Source organism: Aethina tumida, chromosome 4 (genome assembly GCF_024364675.1).
Source record: "Aethina tumida isolate Nest 87 chromosome 4, icAetTumi1.1, whole genome shotgun sequence".
In the NCBI taxonomy this organism is placed as follows: Eukaryota; Metazoa; Arthropoda; class Insecta; order Coleoptera; family Nitidulidae; genus Aethina; species Aethina tumida.
The window spans coordinates 12,906,910-12,931,143 of NC_065438.1; the positions used below are offsets into that span (position 1 = coordinate 12,906,910).

The 24,234-nt window shown below is 24.9% G+C and overlaps 1 protein-coding gene across 5 annotated transcripts in view; it reads right to left on the minus strand.

Annotated features, from left to right (window-relative positions):
• LOC109601623 (alpha-mannosidase 2) overlaps positions 1-24,234 on the minus strand; it is a 118,995-nt gene that overhangs the window by 66,990 nt on the left and 27,771 nt on the right. For 3 of the 5 annotated variants that reach the window (XM_049966942.1, XM_049966941.1, XM_049966940.1), the window contains one exon: positions 13,158-13,174. The gene's annotated coding sequence lies outside the window, so the exon portion shown is untranslated. Of the gene's footprint in view, positions 1-5,768; positions 5,820-13,157; positions 13,175-24,234 lie in introns of all 5 variants that reach the window. The other 2 variants (XM_049966943.1, XM_049966944.1) reach the window with 2 other exon arrangements.

The following is a 24,234-nucleotide window of genomic DNA, read 5'->3' on the forward strand; positions in this document are numbered from 1 at the left end:
TATAAAATATTAATATTACTGATATATGTTATAATGTTATCTGAAATAGAAATTCGTAGTCAAATTTTAAAATATGTAATTAAAAATGATAATTAATATTTTATTTGATACATTTGGATAAACTTTTTAAAGAATAATTAAATAAGTACTGTTTTGTAATAAATTATTGGTATAAAAATTTATATTTATTATATCTCATGTTAAAATTATGTTGTAATATGTACAGTATTGGAAGAAAGTAGAGCAACTTTTTTAAACTTCAAAAATTTTTGTCCTGGTAATTAAAAATTATAATTAATATTTTATTTGATACATTTGGATAATCTTTTTAAAGAATAATTAAGTAAGTACTGTTTTGTAATAAATTATTGGTATAATAATTTATATTTATTATATCTTTTGTTAAAATTATGTTGTAATATGTACAGTATTGGAAGAAAGTAGAGCAACTTTTTTAAAATTCAAACATTTTTGTCCTGAGTTTCCTCTTTAATTTTGAATCTTTTTGTATTCATCACACAAAACGAGGGTTGTTCTAGTTAATCACGTGGCCATTTCTTAGTCCTTGTAAATTCTTACGGTACCCCGTTTGGTACCACCACACTGGTTCTGGTATGAAATCTTTAACATCAACGTTTAAAATTCATAATTTCGCGATGCAGCCGCGTATAAAATCGGTAAAAATATCCCGGCTCAATTTGCAAAGCCCGATCCCAAGTGGTTCGACACGAAAAATAAAACAAAACCAGCGGTTCTATCTCGTAATACGTACCAGTTTTATCCATAAACAGAGTGAACATAATTCCGACGAATTATAACGTGGCATTTGAAAATTGAGCTCAATTTAAATATTCCTTAATAAGGCCTTAAACGGTCCGTAATAAATTGTTAAATTAAATAACCGGCGGGAAAACACTCCAGGTTTCTGTTAATATATAATTAACTGGCGGCCGGTTTTATTCGCATTCTTCTTTCATGCGTGTCCGTATAGACTCGCAAAATATACGGTTAATAACGATTGTGTTTGTCCACAGTTCTCATATTAACCGGCCAATTTGCTCGAATGAAATATTTCATTTGCCACCGCTTCGCTGAACCAGTTATGATGTTTCGAAAGCGGTCTCAATTTTTTTCTCGCCACCTAATTTTATGCGGTGGACGCAAAAAGAGGCATACGGTCTCTAATAAATTATATTTATTTCCGCAGTTATTTAAAATTTATAACACTCAGCACAAAGAGTTACTTTTTTCCTGTTAATACAAATGTAAACCCACGATGTGCTATCACAAATGGGATTTAAATTATGATGTATTTTCTCTGCTGTTTTGCCTTACTGTTGTTGTGATCATGTCTGTGGTTTAGGGACTTTACTATAACCATCTCTATTGTATTTTAGTTATCACATTTGTAAATTAACTTGTTGCTTTTACCATCTACTCTCGTGACAAGAAGAGACTGGTTTAAAACAAAATATCACCTCACATCAACATCAACAAATTTGACTGAATATTCATCACTAAGAAACCAAATGACAAAAAATGTAATAACTTTATTGACATCTCTACTATATTTTAGTTAACATATTTGTAAATTAACTTATTGCGTTTATACTCTCGTTACAAGAAGAGACTTACAATCTCTAATAAGTTAAATTTATTTATAAAACTAAAAATATTTTTTTATGAATACAAATCAGAAATCATAATTTTTGTCACAAATACAATTTAAATTATATATGTTGTGATTGTTGTGTGTAATCATACTTCTGTTTTAGATATTGTTACTACAAACGTCTCCACTTTGTTGCAGTTATCTTAATAACAATTTAAATTGGAAAAAATACGGAATTTTTATTTATTTGTAACTTAATGTTTTCCCTAATGTGTTATAAATATGAACATTATTCAATCCATTAATCACAGATCAATATATTCACAGGTTTTTACTTTTTTCTGAATTAAAGACCAAAAAATGATAAATAAAAAGGAGTTTATACGTTTAGATAGAGCAAAACACGTACTTTAAAACAGAATATCACTTCACGTCAACATGAACGAATTTAACTGAATATTCATCACTAAGAAACCAAATAACAAAAAATGTAATAACTTTATTGACATCTCTACTATATTTTAGTTACCATATTTGTAAATTAACTTATTGCTTTTATACTCTCGTTACAAGAAGAGACTTACAATTTCTAATAAGTTAAATTTATTTATAAAACTAAAAATATTTTTTTTATGAATACAAATGTGAAATCATAATTTTTGTCATAAACACAATTTAAATATTGTATGTTGTGGTTATTGTGTGTAATCATACTTCTGTTTTAAATATTGTTACTACAAACGTCTCCACTTTGTTGTAGTTATCTTAATAACAATTTAAATTGGAAAAAAATACGGAATTTTTATTTATTTGTTACTTAATGTTTTCCCTAATGAGTTATAAATATGAACATTATTCGATTCATTAATCACAGATCAATATATTCACAGGTTTTTACTTTTTTCTGAATTAAAGACCAAAAAATGATAAATAAAAATGAGTTTATACGTTGAGATAGAGCAAAACACGTACTTTAAAAAATATATCACCTCACATCCACATTGACAAATTTGACTGAATATTCATCACTAAAAACCCAAATAACAAAAAATGCAATAATTTTATTGACATCTCTACTACATTTTAGTTACCCTATTTGTAAATTAATTTATTGCTTTTATACTCTCGTTACAAGAAGAGACTTACAATTTCTAATAAGTTAAATTTATTTATAAAACTAAAAATATTTTTTTTATGAATACAAATGTGAAATCATAATTTTTGTCATAAACACAATTTAAATATTGTATGTTGTGATTATTGTGTGTAATCATACTTCTGTTTTAAATATTGTTACTACAAACGTCTCCACTTTGTTGTAGTTATCTTAATAACAATTTAAATTGGAAAAAAATACGGAATTTTTATTTATTTGTTACTTAATGTTTTCCCTAATGAGTTATAAATATGAACATTATTCGATTCATTAATCACAGATCAATATATTCACAGGTTCTTACTTTTTTCTGAATTAAAGACCAAAAATTGATAAATAAAAATGAGTTTATACGTTGAGATAGAGCAAAACACGTACTTTAAAAAAGTATATCACCTCACATCCACATTGACAAATTTGACTGAATATTCATCACTAAAAACCCAAATAACAAAAAATGCAATAATTTCATTGACATCTCTACTATATTTTAGTTACCATATTTGTAAATTAATTTATTGCTTTTATACTCTCATTACAAGAAGAGACTTACAATCTCTAATAAGTTAAATTTATTTATAAAACTAAAAATATTTTTTTTATGAATACAAATGTGAAATCATAATTTTTGTCATAAACACAATTTAAATAATGTGTGTTGTGATTATTGTGTGTAATCATACTTCTGTTTTAGATATTGTTACTACAAACGTCTCCACTTTGTTGTAGTTATCCTAATAACAATTTATATTGGAAAAAAATACGGAATTTTTATTTATTTGTTACTTAATGTTTTCCCTAATGTGTTATAAATATGAACATTATTCAATCCATTAATCACAGATCAATATATTCACAGGTTTTTACTTTTTTTTAATTAAAGGCCAAAAAATGATAAATAAAAATGAGTTTATACGTTTAGAAAGAGCAAAACACGTGCTTTAAAACAGTATATCACCTCACATCAACATTGACAAATTTGACTGAATATTCATCACTAAAAACCCAAATAACAAAAAATGCAATAATTTTATTGACATCTCTACTATATTTTAGTTACCATATTTGTAAATTAATTTATTGCTTTTATACTCTCATTACAAGAAGAGACTTACAATCTCTAATAAGTTAAATTTATTTATAAAACTAAAAATATTTTTTTTATGAATACAAATGTGAAATCATAATTTTTGTCATAAACACAATTTAAATAATGTGTGTTGTGATTATTGTGTGTAATCATACTTCTGTTTTAGATATTGTTACTACAAACGTCTCCACTTTGTTGTAGTTATCCTAATAACAATTTATATTGGAAAAAAATACGGAATTTTTATTTATTTGTTACTTAATGTTTTCCCTAATGTGTTATAAATATGAACATTATTCAATCCATTAATCACAGATCAATATATTCACAGGTTTTTACTTTTTTTTAATTAAAGGCCAAAAAATGATAAATAAAAATGAGTTTATACGTTTAGAAAGAGCAAAACACGTGCTTTAAAACAGTATATCACCTCACATCAACATTGACAAATTTGACTGAATATTCATCACTAAGAAACCAAATAACTAAAAAACCCAATAACTCTTATTGACAATCTTACACTTTAATTTGGCGTCCCGCAAATAAAAAGGTTACTCGGAACAAACATCTGAAAGCATCAACTAAAAATAAAATCGTAACGGAGTAATCCAAAACTAAGGCAATATAAGTTTTCTCATATTCCTGAAGGAAGTGATTCCTTTGCCTGCATTATTAAAAGTTAAGACCGTTAGTGTGCATCTACAATTCCCTCGCAAATTGCTTCAGCAGCGTTTTTATTTATGATTTTATTTATCGCGTTGATCAGCCTCTCCGTTGCAACTCCGCTGCACTCACCCAATTATAAAGTTTTCTAATACACCCGGCACAGCGAGACTTTGATTTCGATCCGTTTTTAATTTAACGGATATCTGAGATGACGAATTGTGTTTGGAGCAGACGAAAACACGGCTCCGGCGTGTTTGCCAGGTGAAGCTCTAACGAGACGGCAACAATACCGCAATAAGCCCGTCAGTTAAGTGGAAAGCTCCGGCGGTTAACACCAGCTCTTAACTAAACACCGAAAGAGCTTGAACGTTTTACATGTGCACATTAGGGAGCGGGCATTCGCCCATGAATTAGGTAAAAAGGCGTCCAGACCGAGGCGTCTCACTGTGTAAATCAACCCGGAACAGCTTTCGCCATAAACATCTTCCGGGAACGGCAAAACACCGTCCCGGAGTGGTGAGCGGCGTCGGCCGTTCGCAATTTCGGTCTGTTTCGTTTTCCCGGTTATGAATTATGCAAATGCGAATTTGCAAATCCAATTTATGGTGTCTCCGCGGTCCACGCGACATAATGAAACCTAATGCCGTCGTATTTCAGATGCGCCGGCACGTGTGCAACCGCTCAAAGGCTTCTTCCCCCGACCGTCCTGGCCGCCGACGTTTCCTATTCCGTACCGGGGCGGAGGCACGCACACAATGGGGCATTCCGGTCGGTTTGAGGTGTCCCATTGTGACTAAGTAATGGCCGGAACAATGGGGACCGTGGAAGTTTTGGACGAATTAGCGGATCCGATCATTTTTGAAGTGCAAACGGGGATAGGGAAAGCAGCTACTCACAAAGGAATCAAACTTTTGTCTGGATAAAACAATCGGAGCTGTTTACCTTTAGAGCTTTACGATGTACTGAACTGTTAAAATTTCTGAAGAAATCAAGTGAAACAACAGAAATTTAAAATTTTATTAAAATTATCTATTTTTTTTAAGTTATTGCAAAGAAATTAATCAAGAAACTTAATCGAATTGTAAAACATATAACTTGCCTTCTTGTAAGATCATTATTTAATAATAAATTTAATAGTCACAATATCAGTTTTAATTAAACATAAAATATTTTATACGAACAAGAATAAAGAGAAAATTGTCAGACTGAATGACATGAGGGATTTATAATATGTTATACATTACCTGTAAGGGTTTCAAATATTTGCTGACTTCAATAGAATAGAGAAAATTAACCTAGAAAGAAACAAAAATGTATCAGATATTTAAAATTTTAAAATTAAATAAATTAAAATTGAAATTGTTTTAAATACAAATACGTATTTGAATATTATAATATAATATTATATATTATGTTGTATATTTATTTTTATTATATTAACATTATTTCAACGTAAAATTTTTTATTATATATTAAAATCTTTTAATTATCACAAATAAAAATGCAAATTTTTGAATATTAAATATAATTTATTAAAAATCATACTTTCGAATAAGATAGATACTTTTGAATGTATTTTGGAGTTAAAAATTTTAATTAATACATTTAAAAAAATCAAAATATTATTTACAAATCAACGTTTAAAAATAAATTAATTAAACATATTTTTTACATTATATTGAATTAAAAAATAGATCAATTATAAAATATTTAAATTTAACAAGTTATTATAAAAATTAAATAAATTCAACTTGAAATTTTTCTAAAATCCATTTGAATATTATTTATTTTTCATTAAAAAAAAATCCTTTCAAAACAATTAAGTTTTTCTACATTTCTTCAAAATGAATTTTTTTATTATAATGTATTATTAAACCTTATTTATTTAAATATTAGACACATTTTTTTAAATAAATTTTATTCATAATTAACATTAATAAAATAAATTTAATTTAATTTTGTTTTTTTTTTTAATTTTGATATTTCAATATTATTTATTTATTATTAATTAAAAACATATTATTTTTAATTAAAAACACTCACAAAGCAGATCAGTTTCTCAACATTTCTTCAAATTATAATTTTTTATATATTTTTTTTATATTAGATATTATATTCAATTATAAAATAGATTTAATTAAATTGAGTTTTAATATATCAATATTATTAATACTAAGAATTAAGATGTAAACATTAAATAAATTAATATACTGCTTTAGATAAATGACTACTTGAATATTACTTATTCATTTATTTTTTCTTAAAAAACAACAGTCAACATTTTTTCAAGATAAAAATTTATTATTTTTATATTAGAAATTTTATTAAATCTAATATAATTTAATTTAATTGTAAAAACATTGGACATATTTTTTACATTATATTTAGTTAAAAATAATTAAAATAAATAAATTTAATTAAATTGAGATTAATAATTTTATTATTTCAATATTATGAATATTCAATGTGTACACTGTTAAAGTATAAAAATTAAATAAATTAATTAAAAAAGAATTTTTTTGAAAGCTAAATATAACATAATTTATTTTCGTTAAAATCAATACTTTCAGAATTCTTCAACATTTTTTCAAGTAAAATAATTTATCAAGTTTTAATAATATCAATATTCCCAAACTATGATTTTTAAAATATAAAGACTAAATTGCATATTTTCTAAAATCTAAAAAATAATTATTATTTATTTACTTATTTTACAATAAGTAAATTCTTCAAGATATTTTCGAATTTAAAAAAATATGTATTTAAAAATTTAATAATAAACAACTTTTTATAAGAAGCAGCGTTATTAAAAGTATTTTTTTTTTCTAAAATTTAGATATTTGAATATTATTTAATTTTTTTAATTATTATTATTATTAATATATTTAGTAAAAAACAGTTATTTCAAGATAGATAAGGTCTTTAAATTTTTACAAATTAATATTTCTCTATTTCATTATAATTAAATTCAGATACGAAAAATATTGTTTAAATTACTAATAATTTCTTGTTTATAAAAAAGTCTGCATTTAGTTTTGTTGGGAAAAGGATATTTATATATAATATAATTTAAAATTATTATATATACATTGTTTATTATTATTCAAAAATATATTTATAAAATAAATTTTCTATATATATATATATGTTTTTTTAGTCTTGAAAATGTATTATAGTATTTAATTATACTATTTGTAATTTTGTTTAAATTACAGAAACCTCTTTTTTAAAAATATATATTTCTACTTTACTATTTTATGTTTTAGAAAGAATCAATAATAAATATGAATACAAATATTATAAATATTACATTTTATTCAAATTATATAGCCTCTAAAAACTGTAGTTACTTCAATTGAAATAACTTAATCGAGAAACTTTATCCAATTTATAAAACGTACAATTCCCCTTCCTGTGTGATTATGACGTAGTAATAAATATTATAAAGCCATAAAATCATCGTCGAGGAATTTTATTGCCCACACTCCCTAATGTACTTAAAACCAATATAAAAATCAATACTTCCATTAAAAGAAAGCTTAGGAAATTAAAAAACAGTATTCAATTTTCCTACGTCAAAAGCGACTTTAAATTAATCTAAATTTCTATACGAAAACAAATTGACTTATGCAATGTTTTACTTCGTTTTAACGTCACAAATTATAAATTACATATTTGAAAATGTTATTCTATTGCTTGCTTCGGCGAATGGAACTTGCTGCTCCAAATAGTTGAGGACTTGTTTACGTTAGCTGGATCCGCTCATTAATTAACATTCCGAGTTGCTTACCAGTACGTTATTATTGAAACTTTAACATTAAGTTGTGTTTTAATAAACTTGTACAGTTAAATATGTCAACAGATATGGAGAAGTTTAGTCCGAATATGTTGATGCACTATTTGAAATTAGTTTTAAGTCTTAGACAATCGTACGGCTTTAGCAGTCAAGACTGAAACAATCAGAAGCTTTAAGGGGTAATTTAAGGAAACGAAACTGTTGCTATGAATGCAGACTGAAAAGAATTCGACCTAACAAAGGAAACACCAGAAGATTCTGAAAGAAAGTGTTCTATATACAATGGTGGTCATTATTATAGCAACAGTACATTAATGTTTCAATTTGTATTGTACAAGAAGACATCTCAAGAAGGTCAATCGCAGAGGTACGTGATAAACTTGCTCCAAACAAGTCAGTCGGTTATTCACAGATTGTGGAATCGGAGCAGAGAAATTGGTATCAGTATCAGAGACCATATACTGCTCATCAGAGACTGACTACTCTTCGAGTAGATCGAAATTTGGTTCAGATGTCTCTTCTAGAGAGAACAAGAACAGCTCACCAATTCTTTTACCATCTAATCATTTGGCAAATTTAGAATTAGAATGTTTTTCTTTTAACCATTTCAGACTGGGTCACCTCATTTGGCCTTCATTGAATTGTCCATCTGTGCAACTCGAAGGTCCTCGTTTGAAATATATCAAATATCATCAATATTTTGCTGTTGTAGACACACCCCACAGTAAAGTCCAACTGGTCTTTGACAGGGTAGAATCAGATCGATAATCAAGTTTTTATATGTTACAAAATACACCAAGACCTTCACTATTAATGGCTGCCAATTAAATATTAATTATGGTATCATCCTGAAACTTTAGCCTTAAGCTTTTTAAAATTGATTCTTTGGAGATGCCCCCGTAATTGACTGTGCGAAGCTGATTTTACAAAGTAAGAGCCGCATAAACGCTACCGCCGCCTGAAACTAGATAATAACAGGCACCAAATTGACTATCGGAAAATTTGACACTCTGGCAAATGCTACGTATCGGATTTCATCCAAAATGACTCAAGGGCAACGGCTTTGATTAGACCGAAGCGTGCTCTAATCGTAAGTTTCGTTGAATTTTAAACGAATATCGGATCAATACGAAAACACAAAGGAGTAATTAAACTTCCAGTTCAGCACGGTAATTAACTTAAGAATTAAGATTATCTCGGAGGGCATTTGGGTAGGTTTTCAGGTGAAAATTCATTTTATAAAATGTGGAATTTTCCGCGGTGCAACGTGAAACTTGGCCGTTCAACTGATTTTATCGTTCCGCCGGGCTGCCGGGCAACATTATCTGCAAGTTAAATATTTAAAAACGGGCCGACACGATACTTTAACTTGCCGTATTGCTTGTTCTTTACATTAAGCTGCACTTTATCCCGCTTTTTTTATGGAGAGACTTTTAAACATTTTAGGGGCTCAATCAATCGACGAGGGTAACTACAACAGTTAAGTACTTAAAACTGGAGGAACCGGGAAGTAATCTCGGTATTGGTTTGACACTGTCAACTTGGTCTCTTTACAGATGAATCCAGGTTTTGTTTAAGATCAAATGACGCACGACAAAGAGTCTATGGACGTCGAAGAAAACTATAGCTGGAAGAAGAGTTTTCTGAGGAGGATCTATCATAGTATGGGATACAATCCTTAACGTCTTAGCGAACGGTTCCCTAACCTATCCTGTTACCTTTTATGAATCAGTATGGATCAAATTTCACTTTACATCAAGACAATGCAAGACCACACACTGCCAGAGTTGTTTAAAATTTCTTTGAAGAGCTTAATTTGGAGGTTATGAAATGACCAGCGAATAGTTCCGATATGAATCCGACAGAACATCTTTGGGACATTCTGGGGTGACGCATAAGAAATCTGGAACCAGCAAGAATTAGCTCAAAAGCTTCAGAGTGAATGGAACAATTTACCCCAAGACTTGATACGGTGGTTGATATGATCAGTGCCTCTTCGAAGAAGTAAAGGAGTACATACTCACTATTAAATATCTTTAATTTTTCGACATTTTATAGTGTTACATTAATTTGAATATTTGCGCATATTTTCATAATGATTAGACCTATTTAGACCGTTTGAATTTAATGTAGAAACCGAAATTACTTTCCGGTCCCCCCAACACTTCATAATACGTCATAATCGATGTTTTCGCCAATTCGTCAGCCCAAATAATGGTTTCGATGCCACTGAAGTCTCGAGAAACTGGTGCATATTAAGCGTGTTATTGGGACGGCGCAGCTATTTATTTCACTGTTTACTCCACAATGTGGGCCAGTTCTATTCTTAGCAATCCGAAGACGATCTATCAAAACGCGATCTCACGTAAGAACTGGCGTAAATAAAACGACACGCTTAACATAAATTAGAATTTTAATGTGTGCAAACGACACACACCCGGAATGATTTAACAGTCTGGTCTATGAGGTCGGATGCCCGGTATTTATAGACCTGTACGGTAGACTGGTTGACTCCCCATTCACCTGCCGTTTTGCATTCACCGCTTTCTTTTTTTTTTTTTTGACAGGAAGTTTTGGCAAAGATATATTTCGACGGGGATCAGTTTGGACGCCGGACGGAAACGCAGCCGGTTTAATTTAAAATAATTTGTGTAATTTGTTGGCGGAATAATTGAAGAAGCACTTTTGATTTTATCTGAATAAATTCTTCTAAAATATTTTATACGAATATTATTAATCCGGAGAGAATTACGAGACTGGTAGACATGTAGGGATTTAATTAAAATGTGCTATTATATAGCCAGTAAGGATCTCAAATATTTGCTGCCTTAAGGATACTGCAGAAAATTAACCTAATAAGAAAAAGAAAAGCCAGATGATTTACAAACATGAAAATCTGTGCTATGATAATATTTCTTAAAATTCCAGAGGATATTACTGTAAGATTCTGCAAAATAAATCAAATTAAATTAAATATTCTCCAATGTTTTGCTTCTGTTATAACTTTAATTCAAAATTTTTACACGTTTTGGTCAGGAAAATTGTTTTGAATGTGCTACTGGCATTTTTAAATTTGTAATTATAAAAATTTATATGGCCATTAATAAAATAACATTCTCGTTTCACTGATACTCTTATACACATGTATTATAAAAATTAAATGGACATTTTATAAAATTAATACCATTAATATTCATAAATCAACGTTTTTAAAAAGCAATATAAAATTAAATGAATTAAATTATCTTTAAAAATGTACCTGACCATTATTATACAACTTTCCCCATTATGTTCAATTATAAAATCATACAAACGATAGATTGATTAATATAATTAATATTCTAAAATGAACGTCATTAAAAAATAATTAGATTAAACTAAAATATAATCTTCATAACATTTAAAAAATAATTAAATTTAATTTACATATTTTCTAAAATTTAAATATTTGAATATATTGTTTTTAATAAAAATTGTCTTTTGTATTAAAAACAATACTTTCAAAAATTTAAATTAAAATTTTATTTTCTTCGTTTTATATAACAATTTGAGAAAATAAATCTTGAAATAAAAAAAAAAACAAAAAACTTTATCAAGATATTTTTAAATTAATAAAATATTTTCTGTGGTTTATTAAAATACAAAAAATTAAAAGATTAAATATTGAAATCAGGTTAAATTCGTTAAAAAATATTATTTAAATTAGAGACAATAATGATTATTAATTATGTAATATTATTAAAAAATATTACACTATTATTTTTTATTAATAATTATATTAATATTAACAAATTAACTTTATTGAAGTATAAAAATTAACCAAATTAAACTATTATTTCCCAAATTAATATTAATATTCTCAAATCAATATTATTAAAATTTAAAAATTAATTAAATTTAAATCATATTTTTTTGATAGTAGTAATTAAATAAAAACAAATAGCTTCACCAAGATATTTTTAAATTAAAAAATATACATAAATTCCAAAATATTCTGCTCTACCCATTATTATATATTATATTATTAGAATTATTAAAGGATAAAAATTAATTAAATTAATTAAAATAAACATTAAATTAAAATTAAAAAAAAAAAAATAATTATAATTAAATGTATACAGATATTTTTAAATTAAACAAAAACTTAATTCCATTTATTTATATTCAAATTTCGAAAAATAAAAATATAAATATTAATATATTAATAAATTAATATATTTTATATTAATATTAACAAATAAACTATAACTAAATACAAAAATTTTAAAAATTAAATACTGAAATTAAAAGTAAATAAATATAATTTAAATTATTAATTAGACAATAATAATTATTATTTATTGTTACTTATTATAATTGATAATTATATTATTATTTTTATAATGAATTGAAAAATGAAAAAATAATAAATTACGTATTAATAAGTACTCAGATTAATTATAAATATCTGTTATTATCTAAAATTATTAATTTTCACCAATCAAATTTATTGGTAAGTATTAATGAAATTAATTGTAATTAACGTTATTAAAATTTATAAAATAATTCTAAAATTTAGATATTATAATACAACAAAATTAAAACAAATAACTACATCAAGATTTTTAAATTAAACTTAACCTTTTCAGTATTTTATTATAATAAAAATTAAATCCTGAAACTAGATTAAATCTTAATTATAAAAATACTTGTTATTAATAATTAAATTATTAATATTTCCACAAATATGAAAAAAGAATATTAAATAATACACAGACAGCTTTTTCAAGTTTTCTTTAATTAAAAATGTTCATGTTCTACTGCAATTTTTAAAGTTAAATAAAGTATACTTACTTACTAAATTAAGTGGACAATCTGAAAGAAAAAAGAATATTTAATTAGACGTGCACGACACCATTAACTTAATTTGACTCAATATAATAGCGACGATCAAAGTTAATATTACCCAATAACAATTCAGTTTATGGTTTTCACGGCGCCATAAAAACGCAGAAAAATCTAGTGAAAGGCACACGACCGTGGCTATTCATTTGGCTCGTCTTATGTGTATCACTCGCAGATAGAAATGACGATAAAAAGCAATACACCTCATTTAATGGCGATTGCCGCTACATAAAACAAAATGACGGCCATTAACGGACGGCCCAAAGCGTCAAATTTAATGGCGGCCATAAATGCATTAATAAAATATATAAACATGTCAGGCGAGAAGTTTTTATTTGATATTTATACTTGGTCAGTTTTGTTTTAATCCCGCACATATACGTTGAGCGAAATGCACAAATTAGCTTTCGGCCCTTTTCGCCTCGTAATGCGATACACAGTTTATGTGGTAACTTTTTTTACGGACACTTTTGGGGAGCGGACTGCCATTTTGAAGCTGAATAATACGGGCGGAAACTTCACGGAAATAAAAAAGGAACTTTACGGATTTTCACCGTCAGACTTTCTTCATAAAATAAGCTTAAAAAATTATATATTGTATATTAGATGAAAAAAAATTGAAGAAGTTTTTAAATAAAATTTTTGACGTAAACTTATATTTATATATTTTAAAAAATTTCAATATACTTATATAATTAAACAATATTTTTTTTTTTAAATATACATTAAAAACAAATTACTTCTTCCAGATATTTTTAATACTTTTTTATTAAAAATGTTATAAAAAATAAACATTGAAATTATATTTCTAAAATATATAATATTAATAACAATTATTATTATTAAAAATTTATTATTATTTCAATTCAGGTAAACTCTTTAAAATATTCTTAAATTTAAAAGTTTCTCTTCTTTATTTTATTAGAATAATTTTAAAAAATAAACATTGTACCCTAATTAAATTCAATTCAGAAAAATTTTCTTTAAATTATATGTATTTATAAATATTCTTTTATTATAAATATTAATTATATGTTCAATTTAAGATTTATGATCACATTTCAGGAAATAGAAAGAATTTAATATGTTAAATTAAAATTTAAATTAATTGTAAATGTTAAAATCTATCCTGTCTATTAATCGACAGCTTTTCACATTTAAAGTTCAGTTATAAAATGTCACAAATCTACAAAATTAATAAAATTGTGGGCATTAAATTGTAATGGACAATTCTATTAAATTATTATTTTATTATTGATATCAAATAAACGTTTTAATCTATAAAATTAATAAGAGTAAACTATTTTTATTATAAATATTTTAATAATTTTAAAATATAAATTCTGTACCATCATTAAACCCAGTTAATTAATTAATTAAATTGATTATAATAGACAATTTTATTAAATTAATAAACGTTTTAATAATATAATTATAAAATAATAATTAATATAATTATATATAATATAAAATATAATTAATATATAATATAAAAATTAATTAAAATAAACTTGAATTGAATTGAAAATTTTCTTTTCCCTATTATATTAAAAGAATTTTTTAAAATAATTTCTGAATCCTCATTAAATTCAATTAAAAATGATATTCTTTAAATTTCTTTTTTGTATATGCTGCTGCTGCTTTTACTTTGTTTTAAACAGAATTAATAACTTTTATTATAAACATTAATTATATTTTCAAAATACGTATCATTTTTAATTATCCTCATATTTTGGAAAAGGTAAATTCATTTAATAAATTAATAATGGTAAAAATCTACCTTACCTTCTATTCCACAGATTTTCATTCTATTTATATATATTATTCTATTTATAATAGACATTTTTATTAAATTAATATTATTAATATTCACAGTATTAAAATACCATTCTTTAATCAAAACTGTTCTTTTCCCTGTTAAAATTTAAAAAATATTCTTTAAATTTTTTTCTGTAAATAATTCTGCTTTTCCTTTTTAGGCACAGTTAATAGTTTATTTATGTTATTATAAACATTAAATATATTTTAAACAGAAAAATTAATTTATAAATTAAAATTTAAATTAATTGTAAAACTCTAACCTAATAAAAGTAAACATACACATTTTCTAAAATATTAGAATGTAATTTGTTTCCATTAAATTGAAAAAAATTGTACATTTATTATTAAAAATTTTCAATTATTATTCAATTTTATTAAAATAATATTATTAATATTCACAGACAAACATTTAAAAATATAAAATAAATATATAAAATATTAAAATACCATTAATGTCATAAATTAAAAATCCCCATTCATTTCATTAAAATATTTTTAAAAATTAAATATTCATCCCTTAATAAATTCAATTAAGAAAATCAATTGTAAAAATATATACTGTCTATTAATGGGCATCTTTTGAAATTTAATATTCAGTTATAAAATTACACTAATGTATAATATTAATAAAATTTTGATATCACAATTATTTAAACAATTTAAACAAAATAATTTTTGAACCTTCAATAAATTCAATTAATTAATTAATTATTATTATTACTAATATTATTATAAATATTTATTATATTTTCATATTTATTTTTCATATTATTTTATAAATTAAAATTTAAATTGATTGTAAAAATCTACCCCAATAAAACTTAATATACATATTTTCTAAATTATTAGAATACCATTTGTTTCCATTAAATTGAGAAAAATTCTTTTCTTTGTTTTGTTAAATTAATTTTAAAAATATATCCAGAAACAATATTATTATAAATTCAATTAAGAAAAAAATTTCTTAAATTTCTTGTGTGTTCCCTCAGATTTTTTTTATAAAAATTTTCTTACCCCTTTTTTATTATAATTATAGTATTATATAGTAAATATAAATAATAATAATTTTAAAAAATAAATCCTTAACGTAAATTTCTAAAAGTGATTTTAGAATATTAATTTAATATTCATTAATTTTTTTATTAAAATTTTATTCTGTACTAGATACAGTCAAGAAAAATAATCTTTAACTTATAGACAATTTCTTGTTATAATTATTAAAAAATATATTTTTAATTATATATACTTTTTCCTAATATAAACTAAATACATGAATAATATTGATAAACTAAAATAAAACTGAAGCAAACGTCTCACTAGATTGAGTTCCCAAATTTGTACAAAATTTGTGCCGCCATTAAATTACAAAGTACTTTCCACCACAGAAGAGCGGGGTTGGGTCCTAAATAAATCTCATTCTCACCCCCCCATAAACATTATTTTGACGCGTCGGCTAATTGATAGCAAACATTAGCGTCGCGCTTTTACGCCACAACTATTTTTGTCTGATATAGTGGAGGGATGAAAGCGACCGTCGAAAACTCCTTCGCACTTTGTCAAATCAAAATGAAAGGTTATTCTTGCGAAATATCGATGTGTAACACGAATTTCTCCTTCTAGTCGATATTATTTGCGACTAAAAATTTTATCCGGTTCATTTTGTTGATTTTTATTATGTAATTTGCTATTTTTGTCTCGTAAGAAGAATAATAATAACAACAATAATTAAATACTGTTATAATTTCGTCTGAAAGATTGTGTAAGGGAGTGTCAAAGTTTACTAAAATAAATTTATTATGACAAAACATTCTGCGTTTGATAAGCTCCATAAACAAAAGTGTATTATTGGCTTAATCGAAATTGTAGAGACATAATATCCTGTTCATCAGTAATCAATAAAAAGATGAATGCTGATAGTCCCCCACCCCATCAAAGGGGTGAGTTTTACCGATGCCCGCTATAACGAGAAAATCCCCCCCGTAGACGAGTTAATTATCAGACTATAAACAAATTCAATTATGTTTCCAATTAAACCGACTCTAAAACGAACAGCATTCGCTATTGAATTGTGAAGTTTAATTAAAACTTGAAAACGAAAAAATCCTTTTAAATTATTAGCGAAGACCTGCACTTCGTTCGGTGTTTATGAATTTTTAAGTGCTTTCATTCACAGTCGCGCCTTTGTGCCGAAAAGGTGTAAAATTCATTTTCAGAGTGGACTAATTCAAAGCGAAAATGCGTGGTGGGTTCATAAAAATGATCCTTCTAAAGTTGCTTGATATTCATATCATGGGAAAATTGTTTTAAACGCGATAACACAGTCCAAGCTTCATTAACTGAAGAATTTTGTGGTCACAGTGGACTAATTAATTAAATACTACAGCATATAAAATATTAAAAAGTGTTACTAAGTATATTAATTAATTTATAATCTAATTTTAATACAATTTATAAATTTACTTAAAAACAAAAATAATTTTAATATTTTCATAAATTTGTTTTATAATATAAAAAACTATACATTTTATATGCTCAAAAATCGTAGTCAACATTGAAGAATTTTGTAGTAGTTGAAATAGTTAATTAAATAAAAAATTACCAGAAAATATATTAACTAAATTGTAAACTAATTTTAATAGAATACATATAATTTAGTCAAAAAATGAAAAATACTTTACTCGAACATAATTTATATACTTTCGTACATTACATTGAATTTTATATCCCCAAAAATCACTGTAAATATAAAAATCTAATTAATTAAAGTAGTTAAACCGTCCGGACTGTAAGTATTAAAATTTTTATTCGGAGTTGACTAACTCAAGCTAAAAGACTTGGTTCTTACATATATATCATAAGAAAATGGTAATAAACTCGATGTATAACCTTAGTTTCAATACTTGAAGAATTTGATAGCCACAGTGAAGTAATTAATTAAATAATATATTCTAAAAAATTACTAGAAGATATATTAACTATATTATAAACAAATTTTCATAGAATATATACAATTTAGCCAAAAAGAGAAAAATACTTTACTCAAACATAATTTTTATACTTTCATACATTTATTTTACGACCTAGAAAACTATTACATTGAATTTTATATGCCCAAAAATCACAGTAAACATAAAAATTTAATTAATTAAAGTACTTAAACCGTCCGAGCTGTAAGTATTGAAATTTTTATTCGGAGTTGACTAACTCAAACTAAAAGACTTGGTAAGTTCACAAAAATGATCCTTACATATATATCATGAGAAAATGGTATTAAACTCGATGTATAACCTTAGTTTCAATAATTGAAGAATTTGGTGGCCACAGTGAAGTAATTAATTAAATAATATATTCTAAAAAATTTATAAAAGATATATTAACTATATTATAAACTAATTTTCATGGAATATATACAATTTAGCCAAAAAGTGAAAAATACTTTACTCAAACATAATTTTTATACTTTCGTACAATTATTTTACGACCAAGAAAACTATTACATTGAATTTTAGATCCTCAAAAATCACAGTAAACATAAAAATTTAATTAATTAAAGTAGTTAAACCGTCCGGGCTGTAAGTATTGAAGTTTTTATTCGGAGTTGACTAACTCAAACTAAAATACTTGGTAAGTTCACAAAAATGATTCTTATGTATATATCATAAGAAAATGGTAATAAACTCGATGTATAACCTGAGTTTCAATAATTAAAGAATTTTGTAGTTACAGTGAAGCAATTAATTAAGTAATATATTATAAAAAATTACTAAAAGATATATTAACTATATTATAAACTAATTTTCATGGAATATATACAATTTAGCCAAGAAGTGAAAAATACTTTACTCAAACATAATTTTTATACTTTCGTACAATTATTTTACGACCAAGAAAACTATTACATTGAATTTTAGATCCTCAAAAATCACAGTAAACATAAAAATTTAATTAATTAAAGTAGTTAAACCGTCCGTGCTGTAAGTATTGAAATTTTTATTCGGAGTTGACTAACTCAAACTAAAATACTTGGTAAGTTCACAAAAATGATTCTTATGTATATATCATAAGAAAATGGTAATAAACTCGATGTATAACCTGAGTTTCAATAATTGAAGAATTTGGTAGCCACAGTGAAGTAATTAATTAAATAATATATTATAAAAAATTACTAGAAGATGTATTAACTATATTATAAAATAATTTTTATGGAATATATACAATTTAGCCAAAAAGTGAAAAATACTTTACTCAAACATAATTCTTATACTTTCGTACATTTATTTTACGACCTAGAAAACTATTACATTGAATTTTATATCCTCAAAAATCACAGTAAACACAAAAATCTAATTAATTAAAGTACTTAAATCGTCCGGGCTGTAAGTATTGAAATTTTTATTCGGAGTTGACTAACTCAAGCTAAAATACTTGATACGTTCACAAAAATGATTCTCACATATATATCATAAGAAACTGGTAATAAACTCGATGTATAACCTGAGTTTCAATAATTGAAGAATTTGGTAGCCGCAGTGAAGTAATTAATTAAATAATATATTATAAAAAATTACTAGAAGATGTATTAACTATATTATAAAATAATTTTTATGGAATATATACAATTTAGCCAAAAAGTGAAAAATACTTTACTCAAACATAATTTCTATACTTTCGTACATTTATTTTACAACCTAGAAAACTATTACCTTCAATTTTACATCCTTAAAAATCACAGTAAACATAAAAATCTAATTAATTAAAGTAGTTAAACCGTCCGGACTGTAAATATTGAAATTCTTATTTACAGTAGACTAACTCAAAGCTAAAAAGCTTGGTAAGTTCGCTAAAATGATTCTTACATTACATTATTAAATTATTGAATATATTCGAAAAAATACAAATTCAGAATGGTTAATATTAATAAAAAATTGTATTAAGCCAGATAACAAAACCTAAACTTCATTAACTGAAGAATGTTGTAGTCACAGTAACAATTAATTAAATGGTGCAGTGTACACAAAAAAAAATAATAACTGATACTAGGCTAGAGTAATAAAGAAGTGCATCTCTAAACAATAATTAGTTAGAAAAGGGTATTTTAATTACAAATATTAATTTAAAACTCGGAATTAATCACTTGTATTACTTTCATGTATTAAAGTGAATGTAATAAATTGGAGCTGCCCTCATGTGTTATTAACTATCATGTGCAAGTGCTTAATGATACGACAACCTGTTTCTTGTGGCAGCGTCTAATTAAATAATTTTACTGTGATTATTGACACTATTAAATAATAATTTACAACTATGTAGTTAGTTGTTAAACGCTCGACCATTTGCGAGGCAATCTCTTTAGCACCCGGGCAATAAAATAAAAACGTCGGAGTGTACTATCTCAATTTACAAGACTAGTGGTTAACTAATTAAAAAATAAATTAAGTAGCTGAAATAATTTATAATTGCGGGTAATTATACCGTTAACGTTTTTTAATTGACGTTTATTGCTGAGATTGCGGCATGAATTGATTAAAATACTTATAAGGGTGAATCAACTTAGTGAATTTTTAATACGCAACACGGGCGCAATTATTATATTTATGCCGATGAATAATGCATGTTTGTTAACTTTTAACTCTCTATATTCATCAAATCGTGAACGGAAACGGATCATTTTCTCGATAAGGCCTGAATGGTTTTTATCATTTTTAATTTTATAAAATAGTTTCATTACTTATTTGATATTTAAATATTAATATACGACTTTATGTAGAATTTTTTAAAAAACGTACGTATTTCTGACTATTTCTGGTATATGTACTAAAACTGCCATTTGGCAGATTTTGAAAAAGTATAATTGCTTTTGTATTTAACCAAAATCATCAACAAATATACGAAATATATACTAAAACTGTCATTTGGTAGATTTTGAAAAAGTATAATGGCTTTTGTATTTATACATTTTTTATTATATTTTATTTTTTTGTAACATACTGTAACAACTTTCTTCAGCCATTTTTTTTTCTTGATAAGACCTGATTTCTTATAGTTTTAAATTTGTAAAGTTGATTTTACTACTTATTTATTAATCATCAATTTTAATATGATTTTAAATACAATAAAAGGTGTCCCAAACTAAAAAAATTGAGTGATATGAGTATTTCTAGAGCAAATATAAAAAAAAATAAATTTTTTAAAATCTAAATTTTTCTGACCATTTCTGAAATATATACTAAAACTGCCATTTGGGAGATTTTGAAAGAGTATAATGTATTTTGTATTTATACATTTTTTATTATATTTTATTTTTTTGTAACATACTGTAACAACTTTCTTCGGCCATTTTTTTTTTCTTGATAAGACCTGATTTCTTATAGTTTTAAATTTGTAAAGTTGATTTTACTACTTATTTATTATCAATTTTAATATGATTTTAAATAGAATAAAAGGTGTCCCAAACTAAAAAAATTGAGTGATATGAGTATTTCTAGAGAAAAAAGAAAAAAAAATAAATTTTTTTAAAATCTAAATTTTTCTGACCATTTCTGAAATATATACTAAAACTGCCATTTGGTAGATTTTGAAAGAGTATAATGGATTTTGTATTTATACATTTTTTATTATATTTTATTTTTTTGTAACATACTGTAACAACTTTCTTCAGCCATTTTTTTTTCTTGATAAGACCTGATTTCTTATAGTTTTAAATTGGTAAAGTTGATTTTACTACTTATTTATTAATTATCTATTTTAATATGATTTTAAATAGAATAAAAGGTGTCCCAAACTAAAAAAATTGAGTGATACGAGTATTTCTAGAACAAATAGAAAAACAAATAAATTTTTTAAAATCTAAATTCTTCTGACCATTTCTGAAATATATACTAAAACTGCCATTTGGTAGATTTTGAAAGAGTATAATGGATTTTGTATTTATACATTTTTTATTATATTCTATTTTTTTGTAACATACTGTAACAACTTTCTTCAGTCATTTTTTTTCTTGATAAGACCTGATTTCTTATAGTTTTAAATTTGTAAAGTTGATTTTACTACTTATTTATTAATCATCAATTTTAATATGATTTTAAATAGAATAAAAGGTGTCCCAAACTAAAAAAAATGAGTGATATGAGTATTTCTAGAGCAAATAGAAAAAAAATAAATTTTTTAAAATCTAAATTTTTCTGACCATTTCTGAAATATATACTAAAACTGCCATTTGGTAGATTTTGAAAGAGTATAATGGATTTTGTATTTATACATTTTTTATTATATTCTATTTTTTTGTAACATACTGTAACAACTTTCTTCAGCCATTTTTTTTCTTGATAAGACCTGATTTCTTATAGTTTTAAATTTGTAAAGTTGATTTTACTACTTATTTATTAATCATCAATTTTAATATGATTTTAAATACAATAAAAGGTGTCCCAAACTAAAAAAATGAGTGATATGAGTATTTCTAGAGCAAATAGAAAAAAAATAAATTTTTTAAAATCTAAATTTTTCTGACCATTTCTGAAATATATACTAAAACTGCCATTTGGTAGATTTTGAAAAAGTATAATGGCTTTTGTATTTATACATTTTTTATTATATTTTATTTTTTTGTAACATACTGTAACAACTTTCTTCAGCCATTTTTTTTTTTCTTGATAAGACCTGATTTCTTATAGTTTTAAATTGGTAAAGTTGATTTGACCAGTTATTTATTAATTATCAATTCTAATATGTGACTTTAAGTAGAATGAAAGGTGTCCCAAACTAAAAAAATTGAGTGATATGAGTATTTCTAGAACAGATAGAAAATAAAAATATAAATTTTTTAAAATCTAAATTTTTCTGACCATTTCTGAAATATATACTAAAACTGCCATTTGGTAGATTTTGAAAAAATATAATGGCTTTTGTATTTATACATTTTTTATAATATTTTATTTTCTTATAACAAACTGTAATAACTTTCTTCAGCCATTTTTTTTTTATAAGATTTAATTTCTTATAGTTTTAAATTTGTAAAGTTGATATTAATAGTTATTTATTAATTATATGATAATTCAATTTTAATATGAGACTTTATGTAGGATATAAGGTGTCCTAAACTAAAAAGAAAAAAAAATCAATTTTTTAAAATCTAAATTTTTGTGACCATTTCTGAAATATATAGTAAAACTGGCATTTGGCAGATTTTGAAAAAATATAATGAAGTTATTATTATTACTTACTTACTAATTATTTAATAATTCAATTTTAATATACTTTATATACTTTTTGTAGAAAACAAATTTGACTTATTATTCTCTAAAAATATAATCTCTATTATATCAAATAGTACACCAAAAATCATGTTCTATGTTCTATGTTCTATGTTAATCAGTATGTTTCAGGAACAGTGACAAATATCAACTTTTTAATCAATCAATTTAGGTCATCCCGAACATAAAATTTAACAGAGAATCCTTCACTTGCACAAAAAAGTAACCAGATTATTTTTATACTCCCAGAGATTTGGTTTACGACGTAAAAAACGACAACACTAAATTTTATATCCACAAAAAAATATAATCACAGATATAATAAAAATCTAATTAATTAAAGTAGTTAAAACATCCGGACTGCTGAAGCGATTGTCCGCATTTTACTTCAATTCTTAATTACGCAAATAACAAAACCGGCACCGATAAAATTGCACGGAGCCATCGTGCACGACAGAAAACCGGGCCGTTTTACATAAAACATGCATTTTTACGAGTGGCCGTAAAACGTCACGGTACGATCATCAAAAAAGGCAAAAGGCACTCCGAAACTACAATAAAATAATATCTAATGAACCGTGGCCGCTCCGCAATGGTTTGATTAGCTGTTTCCCATGAAACTTTTCGTGAAAAAGACGGAATGAAAGTGGTAATTCGATTTATATTGTTCATAATCAGTTTCCTTGGATTGAATTCTTAAGATAATGGTGCAAAGTAAATATGCAATTGTTTATAATTAAATTTTACTACTGTCACTAGACAAAAACTAGACAGTTTACACGGAAATATTTTTATGGTGTTTTTGTTTTCAACATAAACTTAACATAATTTAACACAACATTAAAAAACTCATTATGATTAAAAAACAAGTACTTAAGTTGAGTGTTAAGAGTCTTAACACATATTATAGTCTGCATTTTTTACAGAAATTTTCATAGACATATCCTTGAACAAAAT